Below are 26,157 nucleotides of genomic sequence, written 5' to 3'. Positions count from 1 at the left end.
CAAGGAATGCTCGATATTCCTTTTGCAAGAATTTCTGAGCTTGAATGCTCGAGATGATAGGAAGGTTCGTGTCGGGTTTGTCGTCGTATAATATTAGGGTTTCGCCAGACGGTAGATTTAGGCGAACAACCTTTTCATAACACATGATGTCGGCACGATGAGAACTCAACCAATCCATGCCAATAATGACGTCGAAACTTTTAATTGAGACCAGCATGAGATCGATCGAAAATGAATGGCTATCTAAAGTTAGGGTACACCCTATGAATATGCTGCTAGTGCTCTCTGTCTTGCCATTAGCCATTTCTACAGTGAACGGTTCATTAAGTGCTCGTGATTTTTGCTTAAATAAATGAGCAGATTTTTGGTTCACAAAACTTCTCTCCGCTACACTATCAAATAGAATGCATGCATAAACGTTATCGAGGAGAAACGTACCAGTGAGCACTGTGGGGTCGGCTACCGCTTCCTCATGACCTATGACCAGAACTCTTGCCACTCCACCAGCAAACCCTGCTTTCGGGCAGTTACTTTTGTAGTGGCCTACCTCGTCACATCCGTAGCAAGCATGGCCCACTCCTACACTGGGGACTTGGTTGATTGGCTTCGCCAAAGCTTTACAGAAATGGGCAGTGTGCCCCTTTCTGCTGCAGTTCAAACACTGCATTTCCCGGCAGGCACCGACGTGAGGGAAGTTGCATTTGTTGCACTTGGGCAAACTTCCAGCATACTGGTTTACCGGAGCAGCAGCGGTAGGTGTTATCGCAGCATGTACTGCCACGACCTGCTGATTTTTGGCAGCCTTTGTCTTCTTTTTGTCACCTCAAAACTTCCGCTTGGAATCAGTGGTTGTTGCGGGTTCTGAGATGGCCAGGGTAGTTGTTGTTGCGACCGGGGTATGAACCCCATGGTTTGTGAGCCGTTGTGCCAATCTCTTGGCACTATCAAATGTAGTGGGTGTGATGCCAAGACATTTCCCTGGTATGCTGGCACCAGCCCCCATATGTATCTCTCAGTCTTCTTTCCCTCCGCATGAACCATGTTGGGACAGAGGGCCACCAATTCGCAGAATCTGGCGGTATAGGCGGTTATGTTGGTGCCCTTCATGGTTAGGCTCCACAGTTCTTCCTCCAACTTCTCGATCTCACCCCTCGGGCAGTTCTCCTCAATCATGAGGTCTTTCAAGGTATCCCAGCCCATAGCATTAGCCGCTATGAGAGATAGCGACTTAACATGGCTATTCCACCATGTTAGGCCTTTGGTTTCAAAGGTGAAAGCAACGAACTTGACCTTGCTCTCCTCTGGACACGAGTAGATTTCGAGAACTGATTCGGTTTTCTCGAACCATTGCGAGAGGACAATGATTCCCCCAGTCCCCTTGAAGGAAAATGGCTTACAGTTGGTGAAGTCCTTGTAGGAGCACTCTTTCAAGCACACCGGGATTTGACCATGAGTTGACAGGACAGGAGTTCCTCCTCCAGTGGAACCAGATGAATGATATTGAGCCATGGCTGTAGCCACAGCCGCAACTACGGCAGCATTTAGAGATGTCGTGTTGAACTGAGGAGTAGGTGGTTGAGGAGGTGGAGGAGGTGGTGTTTCGTTATTAGGGTTTCTCCTTGGATTTCTGTGAGGCGGCATTTTTGATCTAAAAATTTATGAAGATGAAATCATTGATAAGAATTTAATGGGAGAATTGATGAGAATGTCTCATCGACTAACTCATCATAGCCCAACAATACGATTGAATGTAGATCTAGAACTAATAGATGATCACATTTGGATAATAATTCCCATAAGATTAGGTACCTTGCAATATTACTGGAATTACAGATGTAACAAGTTCGGGAAAAACGGCCAACAGAAGGAGGTCTTACATCAACCAAAATGCGAAAATTTTAACAGAATTACAACCTAACCAAGACCTAACAGGCCTATGATTTACAAAGATAGGGAATTAGACCAGAGTTTTACATAACTAGGTTATATCCAAAAGAAAGAAGTTGATGGGAATCTATCGGCGACGAGAACTACCAGAGTGAGTTCTTGATCCCGACTGGAGACATTCTATGTCCCTCATGCGCCTATCAGCTCTTGCTTGCTGAGCTCAAAGTTCTCTGACTTCAGCTCGGGTTTCAGTTAGTTCCCTCTAAAGAGTTGCATTGTGAACTAGATCCCTTTCGTGAGCAGACTCTAGTTGGCGAATGCGGACAGTGTTAATGCCAGAGTTGGCGTCAATCTCGAAGACTCGATTGATAGTTGATTGACCCAATATTGTGTTCCGAGAAATCCTACGAACCATAACACGTAGGACCCTATCAGCAGAACCTCCCTCGGTGAGGTTGTAGAAACTTCTGTCTCCATTGTTGGGAATGGGTTGACCCTGTTCGTGGCTCGATGTATTCAAGTTTGTTGCCCACAGAGGTGTGGGTCGTTGAAATGTGGGTCGGGGGTTGTTATTCAGGGCTTGACCTACTGGAGGTAGGTTGTTGACATTGGGCTCGGAGTCAGATCCATCTAAGATGCCTTCTGCTTGATGATCATCCAAAGGAATTTGATGCTCATCATCGGACTCTACTTCAAGCTATCCAGCATTGCCGTTGGGTGGAAAGTACAGGTCGTCATGATGATGGAATCCAACCATGATATCTATGCGAGAAAAGCGGTAAGGAAATAATTAATAGACGAGTTAACTAGATAATTATAAGGTTATCTTTATCAGTTACTTCAATACTTATCTAGGGCATTCCAATAAAGACCTTTAGTTCTTAGTTAAGTAATTATAGTAACACAAAATACTCCTATAGTATTTTAAGTTTAATGTTTTGTTCTACTGTTCTTATTCTAGTAGTGTTGGTAAGTTTTTAGACTTTTTGCAACCTCAAAACCATCCTTAGGCACATGCTAGTCACTCCTCAGATAATGTAGTTGATCAGGCTACATCTTCCCAGGGTGGACCATATGTATCTAAGTCTACTTGTGTTGTCCAACAATCGTAGTACGTTTTTATGTCTTAGTGACACTGATTTTAGTATGAATGCAGGTATGTATACTTAGTTAAATATTTTATTATTTAAAGTATAAAATCTTAATCAGAGTATTTTAATCCTGCTTGTGTTTATAGTTCATATATCTTTTATGGGTTGATACACTCAATTCACTATAAACAATGCTCTGATACCAATCTGTCACACCTCAAAACCTGAGCGGCGGAATCATTCGGGGGTGGAGGATGTCATGTAGAATATCACAACAATACAAAGTAGTAAACAAGCAACAACGTCATCCATTGCATTAATAATATAATTTCATACAAGTGTGTTCTGTCAAGTTATATAGACACCAAAAAGTACATCAAAACTGAATAGGAGTCTTGAACAAGCTCCATCCTCTAAAAAACTTGGCACTGGTACCTGTCTACAGGTGACCTAAGAATACAAGTTATTATGAAAGCGAGTATCAACTTTAAAGCTGGTGAGATCATAAGTATATTAGTGTCTGAGTTTGTATGAAAGCATTTGTAAGATGTTTGTAAGATGTAACGTATAAGTTTTGTAAAGTTTGTATTTTTTTGAACTATCCTAGAAAACCCTATGTTTCCTACTAAGAGTAGCCTTCTACCAAGGCATCTAGTAACTGTGTGTGTCTCCTGTAAGAGTGTGTAATTTCCCAAATCCGACTATCATTAACCAAAAATATAGTTTTTACATTACCGTGCATCGTGTGAATGTTCACGAAGTGAATGTAAAGGGAAAAATATTATAGTACTGTAGTGTTGTATTAAGTAACTACTTCTGTACTACCTAGCATAAACCAATTGTTATTTAAAGTACCATGTGATCGGCCTGTACCCTGATATCGACTCAATAGTAAAATGACGAAGTAAGATGCTGTAAGAAATGACATTTGGCACCCGTAGACTTGCAAGTCCCACTGTAGCGAGCAGCAAGGTGTAGGATAGTCAATCCAGTATAGATCTATACGCAAACTCATATGCTCCCCAATTAAGAAGCTTCTGGATACAAAAATCGTCATGGCAGGTAGTGCCATGACCCGTTTAATTGCTCACATAACTAAATGTAAAGTATATGTAATGTATGTGCTAGCTGTATTGTGTGTTCTTCCTCTGTCTAGCCTGTATGTTTGTTTCTCATAACTATGTATTATGTTTGTTTCTCATCACTATGTATTATGTTTGTTTCTCATGACTATGTATTATGTTTGTTTCTCATCACTATGTATTATCTTTGTTTCGCATCACTATAAGCTATGACTCATGTATGAACTGACTCTTTGTATGATTCATTGTACTAGTATTAGTATTAGTAAAACCCTAAACTACGCCTATTGTAGTTTACTAGTAATATAACTTATACGTATGAACATGGGAGTATACCCCCGCCACCCAGGGTATTGAATTGACTGGAAGAACCTTTATGACTATATATGTACACATGATATATAACTAATAGTTAAACTACCTCCAGACGGATACCCGATATCCTACCAGACCACATCCCAATGGGCAAAGGGAAATAAGGCGGGTTAGCCTTCCTAGGTCCTTCAAACATTACTTATATAACTATACATCTCTAGGCATGCAATTGACAATATAAAAGTATAAAAGAAGTTTCGTAAAAGCATTTGATATGTAAAGGAGTTTTTTTAAGACAATTTGAAGTAAAACAGTTTGAAAGTAAGAGATTCACTTGTTGATAGTTATTAATCACATGTGATTGAGATAATAACTATCGTAACTTTACTTGTAGTCCCCCCCCCCCCCATAAAAGCATTTATAAACATTTAAAAACATTTAAAAGGTTAATTAAGGGGTATGAATTCACCTGTAGTGAGTGGATTGGATTGAAGTGTCGGATACGATGCTAGGTGACAAGTGGAGACTTGTACACACACAACGAGCCTAGTTATCATATAATCAATATATAAATAACTAATTAGGCCCTTTATCTCTAATAAATTAATTTAAGACACTCTAGAACATGGGAACACTTTGTTTCAAGTGTTAAAGATCACAAGGGTTGCAACCAAGTGTTGTAGGGCATAGCTAGTGAGTGTAGGGTTCAAGGAAAACTCCCTAAGGGAGTTTACGGCTCTAAGGTCCTCAACAAATGAGTTTACGGTCGTAAACTCATGAGTTTACGATCGTAAGCTCATATCCCCTTGACCATTTGATGTTTTGAGGCTTTACAAGACCCTTAGAAGAATTTCTACTTGATGGTTAAGCCTTTGGAAGAGATTAGGGAAATAATTCCCCCCTTTCGAGAGTTCACGGCCCTAAGACCATTTTCTTTTGGGTTTACTACCGTAAACCCTTAAGGATTATGGTAATTTGATGTTTTCTAGTCCTAAACATAACAAGGAATGATTCTAGGTTAGGTTCCAAGGCTTATGAAGAGTTAAAGCACACTTTGGCACTTTTGGTTGGGGTTCACAGTCCAACAACTTCTTGGGCCGTGAACACCTTACTCTTGGTGTTCTTGGGGTGTTTTCTTGATGTTTGGCAAGTTAATAAGCTTTACAATACACTAGGGTAGAAGCACTTACTAGTTAGAAGCTTGAAATGAGCTAAAAGTCCAAGAACACTAGTGTGTGCTCTTGGTGTTTTGGAAATCTAATCAAAACACGAAATTCGATGGATTAAAAGATGTATAATCACTAGTTGTTATGATATAATAACAAATCAAGCCAAGAAGTACTTACGTTTTCGGGAAATCGGGTGAAAACCGGGAAGGTAGTTGAGAGTGTTTGGAGTTTGCTCTTGAGTTTGCAAGTAAGAAATGAGGTAATTTGGGGAGTAAACTCATGCTTATGGCATGAGTTTACGGTTTTTGGAAGAATTTTTGGCCTAAACATAAAAGTTTGGCCATGAATTTCTTAGTTACGTGGTACTTGCGGTTTTGAAATTTCAAGACTCGAGACGACACTTCCTTTCACCCGTTCGTTTAAAGATTAATTCATAAAATAATCAAACAAAAATTAAATTTGCTAAAAACAAATAAAAATGAACTTGACTTATAACTTGAAGTGATTGACTTTAGGGTTTGACCGAATGAAATTTCGGGTTGTCACACAAACCTTCTAAACAGTCGAGTCTTGGTAGAAGACTACCTTTTTATACTAGTAGGAAATATGGGATTTTATAGGGTTTTCAAACACATACACACATTTACATTGAATATTTACAAGTCTTTTCGTTAAACTTTTACAATGACACTAAAGTACTAATGAATTCACCAGCTTAAATGTTGATCTACGCTTTCAAAATAACTTGTATTCTCATGTCACCACTAGGCAGGTACGATGAATAGGTTTCGAGAAGATGGAACAATCAAGACTCGTCTTTTATTTTGATTACATATTTTGGTGTCTTATAAGTATGAAAAGAACAGACATGTATTAAACTTTACTATTAATGCAAAGGATGATGTTGTTGCTTGTTTTACTACTTTGCATTGTGATGATATTATACACGACGTCCTCCGACCCAGAATGTTTCCACCGTTCTTGGTTTTGTGGTGTGACACTTACCGATTGCATCTCCTAGCAGAGCTTAGCCCGATCCACAACACTTTCCATGTTTCTCAGTTGAGGAAGTGTTTGGTAGACGAGTCAGTAGTTGTACCCTTGGAGGATATTCAGGTTGATAGCAGCCTAAATTATATCGAGAGACCAGTTGTGATGTTAGATTGGAAGACGAAGACCTTTAGGAACAAGGTAGTTCAGTTAGTGAAGGTGCAGTGGCAGCACCAAAAGGGTTCAGAGTGGACATGGGAGACCAAAGAGGAGATGAGGGAGCATTATCTAGAGTTATTTTCAGATTTAGCAGCAACAGACTTCGAGGACGAAGTCTAAAATAAGTAGGGGAGAGTTGTAACGCCCCATTTTTGGTATGTGATTTAAATAAAGTATTTTTCATTTCTTAAGGGGTACTCGATGAGTTAGTAGCCCGACTCATCAAGTAGAGATGGGATTTTCACGCTATTTAAGTTGGCTACTCGACGAGTCCATATGTTGGGACTTGGTGAGTCTGCCTGTCTGGATGAAGCCCTAATTCCAAGGGTCTGCACCCTATTTAAACAACTTATTCACCCCAACCTAGCCTCTATCACCTTCAGGGCGTTCCTTATCAAACCCTAGCCTCCTTGAAGTGTGTGTGAGTGATCTTTTCCTTGTGAAGGAACTTTTGGTGCATTTTGGAGCAAGTAGAAGAAAGAGAGGGTTGAAGAGCTCAAAGAAGAAGAAGTAGATCCAGAATACACTCCTTTGTGGTCATCTATTCTGGTAATAAAGTTTCCATGTTGCTTATTGAGCTAATAGATCTAACTTTTCCGTAAATTGTTGGTTTTAAGCTAAAAAACCTCAAATCCTTTGTGATAAAGCCTTATGACCGAGTCATACTTCAGATCTTGCCTCTCTTGAGCTCTAGAAGCTCAAGGAGATCACCTTTTGGCAGCCATGGTTTTGTTATGGCTTATTAACCCCATAATAGTAAAGTTTGAGTGTTATTGCTTCATTTCTTTTTGGTTACATGTAAAGTTAGCAACTTTACGTGTTTAGATAGTCCCAGGAGCTTAGATCTACGGGTTGGATGCACTAAAGTAGACTAGAATTGAATGTATGGAATCTTCATGCTTAGGACTCGGCGAATTGTTCTTCAGACTCGACGAGTCGAGTTGCGAGTCCCCATTTTTTCCCCGATTTGAAAGTTTAAGGTGAATTAGTGAGTGGGGAAGGGACTCGGTGAGTTAGAGTTAGATCTAGTAATGGAGGGACTCGGCGAGTCTACACCCTGACTCGGCGAGTCCGGTCAACTGAAAGTGGACTTTAACCAGGGAATTGACTTTGACCAGGGGTAAAATATTCATTTTACCCTGAGGCCATTTATCAGTGCTTGATCTAGTGTTTTTGGGATTTGTAGCCGGAGAGTTCCGGAGTAGCTGTCAACCATTTTTAGAGTTAGCATCTCAGCAGCCAGCGTTACGAGGTGAGTTATTCCTTCCAGTAGGAACGGGTCTACGGCCACAATGCCGACCCGATTAGTTAGCAATAGTTTCGGACCTCGGTCTGATGTAGTAGTTAGAGTGCTTGATGTTTTTGTGATTCAAGCATGTTTGTGTTATATGTTCTGGACTCTGGTCCGATGCAGTATGTAGTATATGTGCTCATGCTAGTTGGTATGTTTATGCTATTCTACACTTAGACAGTTTCCGGACTTCGGTTCGATGCAGGGGACAAGGTCCCAGTCAGTTCCAGACTTCGGTCTGATGTCATTTTCGGACTTCGGTCCAATACAGAGGGCAAGGCCCTGGTTAGTTCCGGACTTCGGTCCGATGGTGGATTTTGAGTAGGCCTTTGATTCTTTGAATTGGCGATACTTGGACTCGATCATTGAGCAAATGGGCTTTATTTGTAAATGGAGGAATTGGATATACGGTTGTCTTTCATCCTCAAGGGCATCAATTCTCGTAAAAGGATCCCCTACTAATGAGTTCCAGATTACAAAAGGTGTAAGAGATGGTGATCATCTGTCATTATTCCTTTTCATAATTGCTATGGAGGGCTTAAATATTGCAATTAAGAATGCATCCAAACTGTCTCTATACAAAGGGCTCCTGCTACCAAATAATGTCCCTTGTCTAACACACCTTTTCTATGTTGATGACGCCATATTTTTAGGAAAATTGGGATTCTAGGACCATCAAGAATACAACTTGTATACTCAACTGCTTTCACATCAGTTCAAGCCTCAAAGTTAATTTTGGTGGGTTTTGAGTACCATAACACTCCTATGGTGCACATACAACCCTAATAGCTTTGGATCTAAGTCTTCTCTAGTTATACATTCAACAAAATTTCCAAAGCTTGAAACCTAAAACTAGCATATAATTGGACATATGAATCATAAAAGTAAGTTAGAAGATTACCTCTTTGTTGTGGCTTGTAGGAATTGGTCTTTCAAGAGCGTAACACCTCAAGTGTGATGCCTCAAATGTCTTATATCAAACCCAGAACGAGAGGCGGAATTTGAGAGAGAAGTAAGGAGACATAAGATCATCCATAGCTTCTTGGAATCACTAGTGCACGATTTTTGGCTTTAAAGAAATACATATATAGTGTAGAATTCCAAGAGTTATAAGCAAACCCTAATTCTTACACTTAGGATTATGATCCATAATTTATATGCACTAATATGTCATGGACTTTCACATAAGCTTAGTCCATCATGGATCAATAGCCCAAACCAGATGTATCACTTATTTACATAATTAGTCCTTAATAATTTAATTAGTCTCTTTTGATCACTAAATTAATTCCAAATTAATTCTTGATCAATACTAATTAAATAATATAATTTCTCAATTAGTATATTGTACTTATAATATATTAATAAATCATAAATAACCTCTTTTAAAAATATGAATCCTATCAAATTTTTCCAGAGTGTTACAACCCAAATGGATCATGCTGTATCGGGTCAAGTACATACCAATTATAGTTATGGGCTTAGACACATAATCTAACAATCTCCCACGTGGATAAGTATACTAATTGTAATTACAAGTATGACTTCAAAATTAGATTGGAAATCGTAGCTCTCAAAAGACCGTTGTCAAACTCTGATCTTATTAGTAATGCGTCCATAAGATAAGCGATCATATATTCGTCCATTCTAGATATCGTATGAACTGAGACATGGATCATAATCATTCTCTTTGTTCATGAGTTGTTTCCCGATTTCCGATTTATGACGACCGACTAATTGAACAAATCAAATCAGTATAGGATTAGCCAAGCGCTTAGGTTTATCATCACTAAATCATCGAGGTGCCCACAGATAGTGCTTTTGTCCCACATTGGGTAAAAGGAATGGATAAACTTTGACTCATGTGCTTGCTTTATTTACTCACCAAATGACACACAAAAATATGTTTTATAACACCAAGTTACTGGTGTGTTTACATATGTCAATGTGCAACGAGTTGTAAACTACAACTCACATGTCTTGGTTTCAAGAATACAAGATATTATCGTCTCATGATCACTTGTGATAAAATACATGAAGTGATTCAAATGAGCGTGGGTTTAGTCCAATACTCAAATCTTACTATAGGAGTACTCATGAATACTGCAACAAACTTGTGCTATGTCTAAACACCTTGAGACAATCTACAGACCCATTCATGACAGTCTAGCTTCAATACCTACTTCCAAAGTATGATAGACTATGGATAGTTTGAATAATCTTGTTATTCGGGAAGTCAAAACATGTAAAGTGAAACACAAGAATAATCGAATCCAATATGGTCTCAAAACTTTTGAATATAAATAAAACACCTTTTATTTAATCACCATCTTGATTACACATTATTCGTTATATAATGTTCCGATTTATCAACTTTATACTTGAATTAAAACAATAGTTATCCCATGCTCCAAGCATGCACACTATGTTTACATATGGTCCTTTCTTTGTGAAATAGATCAATTGATTACATCTTCAATGAAACTTATTTCACAACTCCAAATTTTTATCACATGTGTAAGAATGCCAAATTCTTGTCACTATTAGAATGTGTTAGGTTCTAACCTTTATGTAATGATCCTTTTGTAATGACAATGCACCAAAGCCACAGAGACTTAGACAATGAAATTACAAAGTATTCCACTGGAGATTGACAACAAAACAATTCCATGGAATCGAAGTCTCAAATTCAAAGTACATTCCTTTGAACATCCTTTTTGCATAAAAGTTTCCAACCTACACATAGATTCTTAATATCCAACTCCGATTATGGAAACATTTCCATATTTTCCATATAACAGCTCATTATTAATAGAATCTTGTCTATTCATAATAATGTCAATATGGTCAATCCATTACAATACTTCCAATTGCCCACAAGCAACCAATCTTTGGCGAACCTTAGATTGTTCTTAGTAATTTTTTTAGCAACTTTAGTCGTATTCGGTTCTAGTCCTTTTTCCTTCTTAACGCCCTAGGCATTTGGAAAATTAGAACACGCAAAAATATTATAGCATATGCAATCGATCTTATATCCGAAGCATATGGGATACGATTCATAATGTCTTACATAAAGACATGATATTTGACCAATCTATTGCTATAATATTTCAATATATAGAATTTTCATTATGTTGAACTATTCCAACATAACATTCATATATATCCTTGACTAAATTTGATTAAAATCTCACAATCTAAGCTTTTATATTTGAAATGAAGTATGAGTTCCTCTCTATTAATTATAGCAACATCACTTTTCAAACTCTGAAACTTTACGAATTGAAAATTTTGTTTTCTATAATTAACACTGCTAACTTGCAACACTTACTATAATGATTATGCTCCCACTAGAATAACAATTATTTCTTTAATAGCATAACACTTATGCTCCCACTAGATTTGACAGGTACTCATAAATAAGCTGGACTTCTAGAAATCAATACTTGTTGATTTTCTTACCAAAGTTCATATTTCTGATACAAGATACTTTGATAAGACTTTATATAGGCTTCTCAAACTCATACACTTTCCTTAGATAGCTCATATGTGTGTCTAACCAGTTTTAGAACTTACCATAATAAGTCTCAAATGTTTAGACCTTTTTCCATTTTTCATAATCTGAACTATGAAGATGGATGTCGTAATCATAATCGAATTTGAGAATACATATATCACAAATGCTATATACTTAAAATCTACTTAGTGAAAATGTTTCATCACAATCATTTTCATGAAGTGGAGAGAAACGATTGTCACTTAGATCAATTGTGTATGCGTTCCTATCCATGTGAATTTGTCATAACCATAATTGCAAGAGAAGATTAGTGACAAATCCAACTCATATGGACTGAACTTGTTATATCTGAATTTCTTGCCACCTGATAGCACAAGGGACTACCATTGCTTTTAGGTTGTTGAGTAGCTCACTCTTACTGATCAATGAACCTTTACTGATCAAGGTGTTTTGCATTATGCAAACAATTGAGAACTCATAGAACTCACATGCATAGTCAACTTTTAACTGGAATGAGAACAGAAACAAGAATATGTCAACACGATAGGTTACAAACCTTAAGTCGTGTGCTGTTGATAAACAATAGGTTTTATTCTTGATTAGTTCTTGAAACTATTCAAGATCATTAAGACTCCCACTATCCTCTTGACATATAAGATTCTCTTGCCTGGAAATATTCCTTGACAAACAAATATTCATAAGTTAGTGTTGATTCTTATCCAGAATAGCACTTCACACAATTGGTCTTATTTGGTCCTTGTTTTATCTAAGACATCATAACTTACCAATTTCAAATGTGTAGGAGTAAGAAAACATCTTTTCTATTCCACATTTTATGAGTGTGTTATAAACCTTCTTAAGATATGTCACTCAAGTTACAACCTTGGAGAATGACTCTAAGACTCGATTTTGGAACGGAGTATGACTCTCCTTAATTTATTTAACCGTTTCAATAATTCCCGATACCTCTTTGTTAGCCATGCAAATGTACTAAGGTATCCTTAGAGGATCAATTGTGATATAGTTTTCATAATCATTAATATGATCATAAAACACGATACTAAAGTACTCTCTTTTCCTTTTAGATTGGAGAAACTTTATATTTCTACCTAATGTGATTCTTCACATTCATTCTACTATACATTGAAAGTTGTTCATTGATTCAGATTTATACTTAATGTTGTAATTATAACCATATTTAATAACTTCAGTAAATCATGACGAATAGTCTTATTGTTCTTTGTGGTGGACCTGACTAGTACACAATGATGTGTACTAGATTTCATAGTCCTTCACTTGGCTCACATATAAATGTGAACAAGGAATTAGTCTTAATTTTCTAAAGATGAAAGTTCTCATTCATCATACAATACAAGTTGCATGATTCCAAGTTTCTGTCCACTTGAAACTTGGTGATGAGAATCTTTCCTTATTTGATAAATTTAGACACTACCACAATGAATAAATCCAATCCATTTGCTAAAAATAGAGACATACAAACATCAGTTTTCACAAATGCCATTGCAAAGAAATATAAATAAGCGTTATTTATAAAATTTGTAGAAAGACTTTTCCTTACAATGCAATTACAAATGAAAACTATGTTACTACACATTTCTAAGCAATCTATCATAACTCGTAAGCAACAACTCAAAATTCTGATCATCAAATCATGCGATTGAAAGCCATTTCTTCGTGATCAGACTCAGCCAGCTCTTTCTTTAAGCTTCCTTTCTCTTCTTCAATCCTACAAAACATCAAAATGTAATATTATCATATAATGTATTAAGAATCTTCAAATAGGAACTTAATAGAGTTAGATAGTGGACTTACCTGAAGCAGAGTCAACACTTTGACTTTACCATCCTTGTGATCCTTTAGGTAGCTATGTAAGCTTCGCAACCAATGCCCCTTCTCATGGAAACAGAAGCAAACGGACTCTTTCAGAATGGTACACGGGACAATCTCAGACTAATCTTTTCCCTTTCCCTTGGAAAGAGAAATCTTTTTCTAGACTGCCAGTGTTTCCATTGTCATTTTCCATAAGTAGATCTTCCAATAAAATGTGCTTTAACAGTACGCCAAATCATTGTTGATTCAGCAACAATTACCAAATAGGTAAGATCGATAAGGGACATGTCGCGGCCTGTCATATAGTAATATTTAATGAATTTATTATATGACTCAGGAAGTGACTAAAGAACCAAATCAACAACCTATTTCCTCGAGACAGCGACTCCTAACATTCCCAACCTGTCAATGTGTGACTTCCTCTCAAGACATCTTCAAACACAAACCTTCCATCTTAGTGTTTGCTTGCCAATAGGGTTTGAGTGACCTTGAACTTTTCAAGTCTTTGAACATGTGGATTAGAGAGAATTATTGGTGGAGGTGGAAGAAGTGAAGTATGATTTTTGGGAACATCATCTTTATGAGGAAGGCTTTTGCAAAAGATTCGGGAAGAGCATAGTTGTTAGAACCAGACATCTACAAATGAGAAATTCAAGTTTAGTTGATTTAAGTCATTACTATAACACCCAAATGAAATATTAAGGCTAGGACCCAACACTATAACTTATAATTCGGAAGAGGGATGCCGTAATCCAATTGAAAATTATTTGAAGGTAAGTAAATGACGATTTACTAATTTGCACCATGAAAAATGAAAATAAAATTTATGTTTTAAATGAATTGAAATTCCAAGATTCTTTGAGATTCATTGAACGTTTTCAATGGCATGTTTAATCTGAATAATCTCCTTCAAGTTTGTGACTAGGATGACGAGGATCACAAACAAGGCGTGAATAACCATGAATATTAGCTTGGTACACTTAATGTTACAAATCACCTAATCAATGTGCCGGTTAACCACACACGCTCCATTGATCCATGATTAATATCAAACTACTCTTTGCCGCACATTCTTAGTCCCAAATTAGTGTAACATTCGTATATCTGGGCTAGTCAATTTAGAGATAATAGGGGTTGAAAATGACTTTTCGAAAAAATATTATTTAGAATAAATAATCTTAATCAAGTTTTAGAATATGTCTCAAGGTTTCTGTACATATAAAGAGCGCCGAAATCCGAGTTATAACGAAGAAGTTATGACGCATCGAAGTTTCGCGACGGAACCGGCACGACACCTAGAAGACGTAAATAGTGAATTTATGATAGAGCGACTTTTACCCTAAGTGATCTAAATGAAAGTCATAGAATATGTAAACCTGAGAGCATCCATAAAAAGAACGCCCAAATCTGACTTCGTATAAGGAAGTTATGATTTTTCTAAGATTTGGCTTAGCAGTGCACCGCCTGAAACTCAAAATTTAGTTCGAGCGGTTTTTGGCTTATGCGACCTAAATGAGAGTTGAAGATCTCATTAATAGGAACTCAACAGTAAAAAGACAGATGAAAACGGAGTCTGCTTGAAGGAGGTATCAATTTTTCGCGGTCATTTAACAGTCTAATCTCCTCGTAATGTTAAATTTAAGATCGTTCGAGAATTAGCCGACGGAGTCAAAATGAAAGTTGTAGATCTTATTTTTACCTACGCTTGGATATAAAGAACGTCGAAAATGGGGCTTGTATGTGAATGTTATGGATTTCATAAGTCGAAAGTGTGTTGTACGAAAATTGGTGACGTGGCACAATCTTGGTCATTGCTTTCTCCTCAAGTCATGCCATTAGATGGTGACATGTGGCACCAAGTTCAACCATATATCACCCTATAATAGAACCCTCTCCCACCCACATTTTCTTCACACATTTCCCATTCTTTTTCTTCTCTTTACTCTCTTTCTAGAACCTCTCTCTAGCCCCGAAACCCCCCGAAAAGACTAGGGAACCTCCCTAGCACGAGACGGAAGCCTTAGAGTGCTCGAGGGCTCCGAGAAGAAGATATTTTCGGCTCGGGAACACTGCTCCAAGCAAAGCCCGATTTTCTATAAAACTTGTTGTAAGTGAGCTACGCCTACGCTATTTCTAATATAGCTTTTATTTAATTATAGTAACGTTATTAGGAACTTATAATAAGTACTTGGCTTATTATTATGGGTTATATAAATATTTTTTAACGCTTATATAATAGTAATAATATCTAGACTATTAATTAGTCTCGGTGAATAATAGACTAAACTCTAGTGGTAATAACACTAGGTTTCGTCGAAGGAAATATTTTTAAGAAGCGAAGCGCTGTTTGAGTTCGGAATCACCACCTTTTCAGGTGAGTGCATGATCCCTTTCATCTTACACATAGATAAGAATTATTTTATATAAACTACGCGCTATGTGTGCATATTATCTGTATACTTGTTTTATATGCTGGATGAACGATTTTATACATGTTTTAAAAGATATAAACGGTATATTTATTTTAAATCTACAAGTATGTTGCAGATGAAACATGCGTAGACGAAATAGTTGGTGTGTGATGAAATAAAATCATGAGAGATAAGTGATGATAGAAAGGTGATGATAATTAGGTAAATAATGATGATGAATATGTGATGTAGGATGAAAGGAGATACCATAACCTTAACCGACAATGTGGTGATGTAGTCATCTACCAGAGTATAGATGGCGACCACAGACTATTCTAGACAACCACGTGGAAACACCAGCATACCCATAACCTATAGGTGATGAATTACGAGTTCAGGCGATGTTGTAACTACATGTTCATGCGATGATACTCTAACCCCTTACTATGAATTACGAGCTCAAGCGATGTTGTAACTATGTATTCATGCGATGATGCCCTAACCCTTGTTGGGCACGTATTGAAGGAGTAATCCCTTAATCAATATTGTCTATGCAATGTAGGCGATGATACTTAGGGAGAGTCCTTAGGAACAAACATATAAGGAAATGCGATGTAAGGAGATGAGAGTTAAATATGATGTAGGAGATGATCCTTAGGATAAATCATTAGGGAAAGTACTTAGAAATAAATAAGATAATGGGGATGGGTAATTGGGTTAATTGTTTGATGATTAAACATAATAACTATATTATTGTGGGTTGAAAACCCTATGTACTCACCAGGTTTCCCAACCTGACCCATTCAGTTTACTTGTATCACTGGTGATGAGGTGAAGTTACATTACACTGAGAGATTAAGGAGATATAGATCACTATTGGAAATGAATATAAGTTCTGTTTATGCTTATGTTTATGTATCGACGATGACATCCCAAATGTTTTAAAATGAATAAAAATACATTTATTCGGAAATGCTTTGATAATGAAATTATCATGTTTTTCTGGAAACAAATTCCGCAACGTTTTTATTAAAAGAGATACTCTGATTTTTATAAAGCATAAACAAAATCGGCATTTTCTGGCCGTGAAAATGGGGATGTCACAATTAGTGTGTCGGTTAACCACATACACTCCACTAACGACATAACAAGGTGAAAAGTACAATTTCATGGGTTAGCATCAGTTAACATTTTTCCTACGTAATTAAGATTTGGGAATTTATAAGTGTTTAGTTACTTAGTATTTCATTATACTTTTAATGAGGATTTCAATGTCCTATCAAACCCGTTCGGCTAACGACCCTCCACTGGTCAAGAGTGCGGGGGTAAGAGTGTATACCCAATGTCGGTCATTTTATAGACCACTTCCTTAAACACCCCTTATAGACCAACTTTGTGAATGAAGCCTACTAACGGTGTCACACCCGAAAAACAAAGAACGGAGGAAACGTTCCGGGGTGGAGGACGTCATGTGAAGTATCATAACAGTGTAAAGTAGTAAACAAGCAACAACATCATCCATTGCATTAAAAGTAAAGTTTTAATACATGTGTGTTCTTTCATAATGTACAACAATAAAATGAATAATCAAAATAAGATGAGTCTTGTCTGTGCTCCGTCTTCTCAAAACCTGGCCATCGTACCTGTCTAACTGGTGACCTGAGAATACAAGTTATTTTGAAAGAGAGTATCAGCCTAAAGCTAGTGAATTCATAAGTATTTAAATGTCATTGTCTTGTTTTTGAAAGTTGTTATGTATGCTATGTAAATCTTTAAATGAAACAGTTGATATAAGTATGAAAAATCCTAGAAAATCCCATATTTCCTACTAGTATGAAATGAAGTCTTCTACCAAGACCCGAATGTTTTGCTATGAAAATGATAGTTTTTCCTTCTTTTCGCTATTACAAATAGTAATTAGTCTAACTCATCGTGTATGTGAATGTATCACAAAATAAAGTAATAGGAAAAATATAATCATGTAAGTGTTATCCTTTTGTATTAGGATTAACACGACATCGCGATTTGCGAAAATGTATAACCTTTGAACATCCATAGATTGTTCAATTTTCCTCTGTAGCTACAGCAGGTGGGAGGAAGGGTAAGTCCCTGTAAAGGTACTCCTAATATAAGTATTAACCATAGGCATCCGTAGATGTTCATCAACCTCTGTAGCGAACAGTAGGCCCAAGGAATGGTTAGTCCCGTAATGGTACCCCTAATATAAGTAATAACCGTAGGCATCCGTAGATGTTCATCAACCACTGGTGCTAACAGCTGGGATTCGGAATGGTTAGTCCCGTCTAGATATCCCGTTGAACTGGGATAGGTAGGACAATTTACACAGAAGGTACTAATAAATCATCCTAGTGAATCGAGGTACAAGTTTCCATGTAAATGTATACAGGAAGATGTATCTACGTAAAGTTACTCATGTAATGTATTCATGTAAGGTGCTTATGTAATGTATTCATGTAAGGTGCTCATGTAATGTATTCATGTAAGGTACTCATGTAATGTATTCATGTAAGGTACTCATGTAATGTATTCATGTAAGGTACTCATGTAATGTATTCATGTAAGGTACTTATGTAATGTAATCATGTAAGGTGCTCATGTAATGTATTCATGTAAGGTACTCATGTAATGTATTCATGTAAAGTACTTCTGTAATGTATTCATGTAAGGTAATCATGTAAGGTACTCATGTAATGTTTAGTGTAGACTCATGAATGAATTGACTATGATGTAATTCCTTGTAATAGGAATAATGTTATGTATCTCCTAACTATCCCTATAATAGTTAACTGGAAGGTAATTGATTGTCCAAACAGGCTTATACACCCTTGCTACACAAGAGTGTGGGAAACTGAATGAAGGATGAAAACTATAACATCAGTACATATAAAATAACATAAGTGTATAGATATAGTTTTGTTCGAGAAGGTGAAAATGGTTTTATAAGACATCTAAGAGTTTTGAACATTAATTAACATTGACTTGATGTCATTTTAGTAAGCATTTCAAACGTAATACTTTTGCTATAAAGGTATTTTTTTAAGATATAAAACCATTTCATGCATCACATTTTGTAGTATGTCAAATCTGCTGAATGAAAACACAGTTATAAATACATATGATTGATTTAATAACATGTTGTTTTCTACCTGTATTCCCCCCCCCCCCCCCCATTAAAACATTTAAAATCATTTAAAACATTGATTAAGGGGTATGAACTCACCTGTTGTGAGTGGTTCTAACGGGTATGCGTGTAGGGATGAAAAGTTCCACGAATGAAGTCTTGAGACACAATAAGTCCTAAATGACATATAAGGACAGACATTGACATGAATATAGTGTTTATAACATCTATATGAAAGGAAACACCTTCCGGGACAAGGAAACACCTTGACCAAGTGTTGGAATCACATGTGATTCAACATAGGAAGGTATAAAGGCACTCACATGAGTTTACTACCATGAGTTCATGGCCCAAGGGAGTTTACGGCCGTAAACTCATGGCTACTCATGTGGGAATGCAAGTTTGAAGGCTAGGGAATGATTTAGGTACATTAACTCTAACCTAGTATCAAAAATACCACCTTCCTTGGAGTTTTTGAGGAGTTCACGGCCCTTATGAGTTTACTACTGTAAACTCATGGCCTTTTATGTTTATGAGGGTCTTAAAGGTCATAAGGAAGTATTCTAAATTCAAGCCTAAGCCTTAGGAAGTGTTTTTGGCATCAAAACACCCCTAACTTGAGTTTACGGCCCATGGACCATTTGATCATGTGTTTGCGGCCGTAAACACTCATGGGTGTTGGTATTTTGATTGTTTTGGGTCTTAGACACATCAAGGTAAAGTGATATGTTTGTCTCTTGGCTTAATGAAGGCATTTAGGGCATTTTGGCAACCTAAAATGGAGTTCACGGCCCAAGAACATCCTTGGTCGTGAACTCACTTTCAACCTTTGATTCTTAATGTTTTGGATGTCTAAACAAGCTATGGTTCATTTCCAAGGTTTGGAGGGACATTGGGCACACTTTGGCCCTTATAAAAGAGTTTACTCTCAAGTGTTCTTGGGCGGTAAACTCTCAAATCTTGGGGTTTTTATCCGATTTTGATGTTATTAAGCACAATCTAAGCTATATAATACAACTAGATGGAAGTACTCACGATTTGGGATGAAAACCGAAGACCCGTGAGAAAGAATTCGGCTTTTCTCTAGTTGGAAATTTAACTAATGAATAAATACGGTTCAGAATCCTATATATAATCCTGGGATTTTTTTGGTAGAAAATATTTTATTCACGAAATGAACTCTAATATCATAGAGTTTTGGAATAACAGTGTTGCACAAAACCCTAGTACATCCACTCTCCTGATATCTCTTTAAGTGTAAATCCTGAAAACTATCCAACTTATACCCAAAAGTTTGGAACTTCATTGTAACTGTTCTAACTTCTATTGACTTGATATGGTTTGTTCACAATGGAAATTTCGGGTTGTCACAAACGGTAAGACTGACGTTTAACTTATACATGTGTAGTATATTAGACTTTAATTTTAAATAGTATAAGGGTGTATTTTAAACTTTTAAAATACTTGATGATTTAATAGATTAATAAATTATACTCTTAATTTAATTAAACTTAAACCATATGATTATGGATTTAATAATACTCTTTTAATTAAACATTTAATTAACTATTAATAAAGTCCATAAGAGCTAATTGAACTATTCAAAAAAACATCAAGATGCTAAATCAAATAGAAACTGTTTAACTAATTTTAAGTTATAAACCCATGAGTTACATTTTTAAAACTTTTCAAATTTCTAGGGTTTCTATGAATTCAATGTTTCTTAATTGAGACTTTTCAACTTCTAAAACTTGAGGGAAGGTATTGTAATTCTTGAAACACTTTTGACATCCATAACATAAGTAGTTAATTTTTTTTATGAAGATTAGACTTTTCATATTCCATAACTTATGAAACTCTTCAAAAACATTAAGATCAATTTAACTAATGTTTATTTGTAACTCCTTAATAAAAAAACCTTTTGAGTTCTAAATTTGATGACAAAATTTGTAACTCCTTAAAAACATTTAGATCAAATTATAAACTTATAAAATAACCATTTTTATCATTTACCAATTTGATTATAATAGAATTCTTGTAGTAATATAATTTCAAATCAAAAATTACAAATAATTAGCTTTATCATATAAACTAGTAATTATCTTAAACGTTGACAATTTATCTTTTAATTGGATGAGAATAATCACTACGATATCAGAAAAACATATTGTATGATACAAACCCAAGGTTCTATATAACGTAAGGTGGACTTAGCGGCAAGGTAAAAGTTAAGCCATGACAAGCCTTGGCGAGCCATGATGTTTTTCAAGGCGTTACTATCTCATATACATTAAAAGATATAAATTATATAATTATTGAATTTTCTCAAATATATGAAGTTTTTAGAAGTGCTATATTAATATCCAATTGAAAATTTTTAACAAAAACTCATTTATTTTAGGCCCGATAAAAAAAACAAAAGTAAAAAAACAAAAAAAACCAGCGCCTTTAAAAAAACTCGCGCCATAACATGATAAGGCGTGCCTTGACACGTTATTTGGGCGCCACGCTTCAGAAACCCGCCTTGAACGTTTTCATAACGGCTACACCACGCCTCGCGTCATTGCACGCCTTGAGGCACGCCATGGCACCCTTTTTAGAACCATGTACAAAACAATTTATGGTAATGAATATAATCAAATTGAGTCCAAAAAACCTGAAAAATTGCTAACAGATGATCCAACTCGTCGAGTCGGATAATGGACTCGACGAGTTCTTCACTTATGAGCATGGAATCGACGTGTTCATGTATGGACTCGTCGAGTCCTCCTTTCAGAGTTCAGTTTTTCGACTTTTCCAACTTTGAACAAATAGCTATGCATCTATATAACAGAAAACTACCCTACCTAGCTTTGATACCACTGATAAGTTTTGAGTACTATAACACTCCTATGGTGCACGTACAACCCTAATAGCTTTGGATCTAAGTTTTCTCTAGTTATACATGCAACAAAATTTCCAAAGCTTGAAACCTACAACTAGTATACAACTTGACATATGAATCATAAAAGTAAGTTAGAAGATTACCTCTTTCTGTAGCTTGTAGGAATTGGTCTTTCAAGAGCCTAACACCTCAAGTGTGATGCCTCAAATGTCTTATAACAAACCAAGAATAAGAGGAGGAATATAGGAGAGAAGTAACGAGACATAAAATCGTCTAGAGCTTCTTGGAATCACTAGTGCACGATTTTTTGCTTTAGAGGAATATATATATATATATATATATATATATATATATATATATATATAGAATTCCAAGAGTCATAAGCAAACCCTAATTCTTACACTTAGGCTTATGATCCATAATTCATATGGACTAATATTTCATGGACTTTCACATAAGCTTAGTCCATCATGGATCAATAGCCCAAACCATATGTATCACTGATTTACATAATCAGTCCTCATTAATTTAATTAGTCTCTTTTGATCACTAAATTTGTTCCAAATTAATTCTTGATCAATATTAATTAAATAATATGTTCTCTCAATTAATATATTATACTTATAATATATTAATAAATCACAAATAACCTCTTTCTCAAATATCCATCCTATCAAATTGTTTCAGAGTGTTACAACTCAAATGGACCATGCTATATTGGGTCAAGTACATATCAATTATAGTTATGGGCTTATACACATAATCCAACAAATTTGCACATGTCAAAGTTATATGGCATTAGGGTGACAGATGCAGAGATACAAGATCAAGTAAGATTCCTTGGATGTGTTAAAGGGTCCTTTCCGTTTATCTATTTAGGTGTTCTAGTTAGGGCCCACATGTCCCTTAAAAGATATTACCGTCCAATACTGGATAAGTTTCAGGCTAGACTATCACTATGGAAAGCAAAAACGCTATCATTTGGTGGACGATGCACACTTATAAAATCGGTTCTTAATAGCTTGCCTACATATTACTTTTTGTTGTTTAGAGCACCAAATGGTGTCATTGATGCTCTTAAAAAACTCAGAAGGCGATTCATGTGGGGTAGTGATGATACAAAAAGAAAGATTCACTAGGTGTCTTGGTTAAAATAAATCTCGTCTAAGCAAGATGGTAGGCTTGGTGATGGTTCACTAAAAGCACATAACTTAGTTCTCCTAACAAAATGGTTGTAGCACTTAAGAACTGACATTTGATGTTTTTGGAATAATTGTATTGTTAGTATCAACAATCTAATCAGAAAGTCAGCTACATGCATTGCGAAAAAATCAATTAAAATAATTTGGGGCAACATTGCGAAGGCTTTCAATGAATTCATAGTCAATGAACGGAACATGTTCTCCCTTGTCCTAGAATTAAATGTTTAGATCCGCTTGATTGTTGGTGTGGTACGGAAGCTTTCAAAGTGAAATTCCGCTTACTGTATGAACTTGAATCCTTGAAAAGTTGTTATGTCACAGAGCGAATCTCTAACTCCAGATTCAGATGGAAATGGAAGACACCACTTCGGGAGAATGCAGTGTTACATGAATTCACGGAATTGTGCTCTCTTATTAATGACATAAGGATCCAATCAGTAATATGTGGATTTCGTTTTAATCTCAATCCCGATGGTGTTTATAGTGTTAATACATTGAGGAGGCAACTAGACTCTACAACGAGTTCACAAAGTGGATTGATCATTGAGTGGTCAAAAATAATTCCACTGAAGGTTAGGTGTTTTGTATGGTTAGCTACATTAGGTAGAATACATGTTGCATCAAACCTTGAAGATAGGGGTATAAATGTCCAATCCAATCTTTGTCTGTTATGTGAGTCTGAATCAGAAACTATGGAGCACCTTTTTATTCACTGCAAAGTTGCGAAGCAAAACAAGAAAATGGATACTTAAATGCTGTGTGATTCCCGACAGACAATTCTCCAACATGAAGGATTATATTGACTTCGCTGCCTCTTAGGGTAACTGTCCCAAAAAAAAAGGAAAATAGTCAACTTAATCTTTTATTTCATGGTGTTTTATATTTGGATAGCAAGAAATTCCAAGGTGTTAAATGTATGAATACAACCCCAGCAAAGATTGTGGATGATATAATTTCACATTCATACTCGTGGTGTAAGTATAGGGGTCATAAACAATGTGGCAAGTGGATTGATTGGAGTATTTCTCCATTTTGTTTTTGTTAATTTTCATGTATTTTGACACTATATTGGCCCATGTTTTAGTTACTTGCTAATCGTTTGGTTTTATTAATATATTTTTGGTTTCCAAAATAACAATTAACCCTTATCTCTACCGTGCCCCTTTAATTGTTTGACCCAGCCGCATATTTGAAGTTGTGATTTAATGGATTGACAGCTGAAATACCAAACTCCCCTCTTTTTCTCGACCCTTATCTCTTTTCCTCCTATATTTTACGATGATGTTTTCCTCTTATATTTTACGATGATATTTCTTTTAGCTCTACATTTCTTGTGCAAAGAAGGTCTAATTTGTGATTCTTAAGGTTATATTTCAGGTTTGTCGCTGCTTTCATATAAAAAAAAATAAAAAAAAAACCGTCCTCCTTTCGTTGGTTCTCCTTCAATTCCTTTAGATCCATCAAATCTTTATCTCAGGTTGAACTCTGTAGAGAAAAAGGTTAAAAGATCAACACGTATTGTTTCTGTAAGCAGAAAAATTTCATTTTTTGTTGATTTTTATCATTTGATAATCTCTAAATTTACATTACCATTTTGGCTATTTATTTAATTATTTTGGTTGTTTTTGAAAATGCATTTCCATTTTGGTTTCTGGATGGATGGATATAGACTCGGACATTTTTTGATGAATTTGTTTAGCGCTTTACTGCTATCTTTAATGATGAGTTGGTTCTGATTAGTTTTTTTTTTTTTTTTTCAATAAACAAAGGGGTGCATTACTCCTGCTTTTTCTACTGTGTTTATTAAAACATAAATGGTGATGATATTTTCCAACATGTGTATGCTTTTGCTTAAACCAAGGGGGTGTTGCTGCACTACAAGAAAAATCATAAATAGCTACCGAAAGTTACTATGGAATCAAAATCCGTTGTTATTTTACTACGGAATATGCTACAAAACGACTTGCCGTAGCTATTTTGCTACATAAATGATTACAAAATTGCATTATGTAGCTAAATCTTAAGTAGCTACGTAAAATTGTTACGTAATCTAAATTTATAGTTATTTTACTACGGAATATGTTACAAAATGCTTGGTTGTAACTAAATTGCTACGAAAATGGCTACGGAATTGCATTTCGTAGCTAAATCTTGAATAGTTGCTACAGAATTAAAATCCGTAGCTAGTTTACTACAAATAATTCTACAATTTTTTTGGTTGTAGCTAGTTCTCTATGAAACTTGTTACAAAATCCATGTATGTAGCTAGTTGGCTACATAATTGGCTACGAAATAAAAATACGTATCTAGTTAGCTATGGAATTGGGATCCGTAGCTATTTTGCTAGGAAAATTTGCTACAAAATAAAATTTTGTAGCTAATCTATTATGGAACTTATTACAAAAAGGTGAATTTGCAAAATAGCTATGAAATCAAAATCCATAAGTATTTGGCTACGGAAAATTCCGTAGTCAAGTAGTTACGAAATATGTTTCCGTAGTAAAATATATAAGATTATTGAAAAAAATATATTAAAAATACACAATTATCTTTGAAAACTCAACAATGAAAATAAAATCTTATTTTTAATTGTTTTGAAATTTTAATTATAATATAATTTCTACATAATAAATATTCTATAATTTTTAGATTTCCATGATATATATTTGTTAATTTTCATATAATAATATTATCCCCATATTTTTTAGGCTTTTGAAAATTATTAACCTTAAATCAAAATTTATTTACCCTCTGCCTTGTACCAATTTTTTCTAAAAAAAAAGATAATAATGTATTTTATTTTGGTTTTTTAGTAAAAAGAAGATAGAATGAAAATCCTTTGATGAACTTGAACCATTTGTTTCAATGTTTTATTAAGGATAAATTACTAAATCCACACAAATTCCTCCAACCCCAAATGTATCATGATTTAAAAATATCCCGTTCAAAAATATTTCGTTTTTAATATACTTTATCATTTTTCATTTAATGCCCTTTATTTTCTATTAAAGTAACAAAATCTACCTTCCACTTTCCACTTTATAGTTTTTATTTTACTGTTTTGTTTATTAATTTGTTTTATTAACTAAACTTATTTTTTGTATAT

This window comes from Lactuca saligna, chromosome 3 (genome assembly GCF_052625555.1).
Source record: "Lactuca saligna cultivar CGN05327 chromosome 3, ASM5262555v1, whole genome shotgun sequence".
Lineage (NCBI taxonomy): Eukaryota > Viridiplantae > Streptophyta > Magnoliopsida > Asterales > Asteraceae > Lactuca > Lactuca saligna.
Note: the sequence above shows the minus strand (reverse complement) of the source record.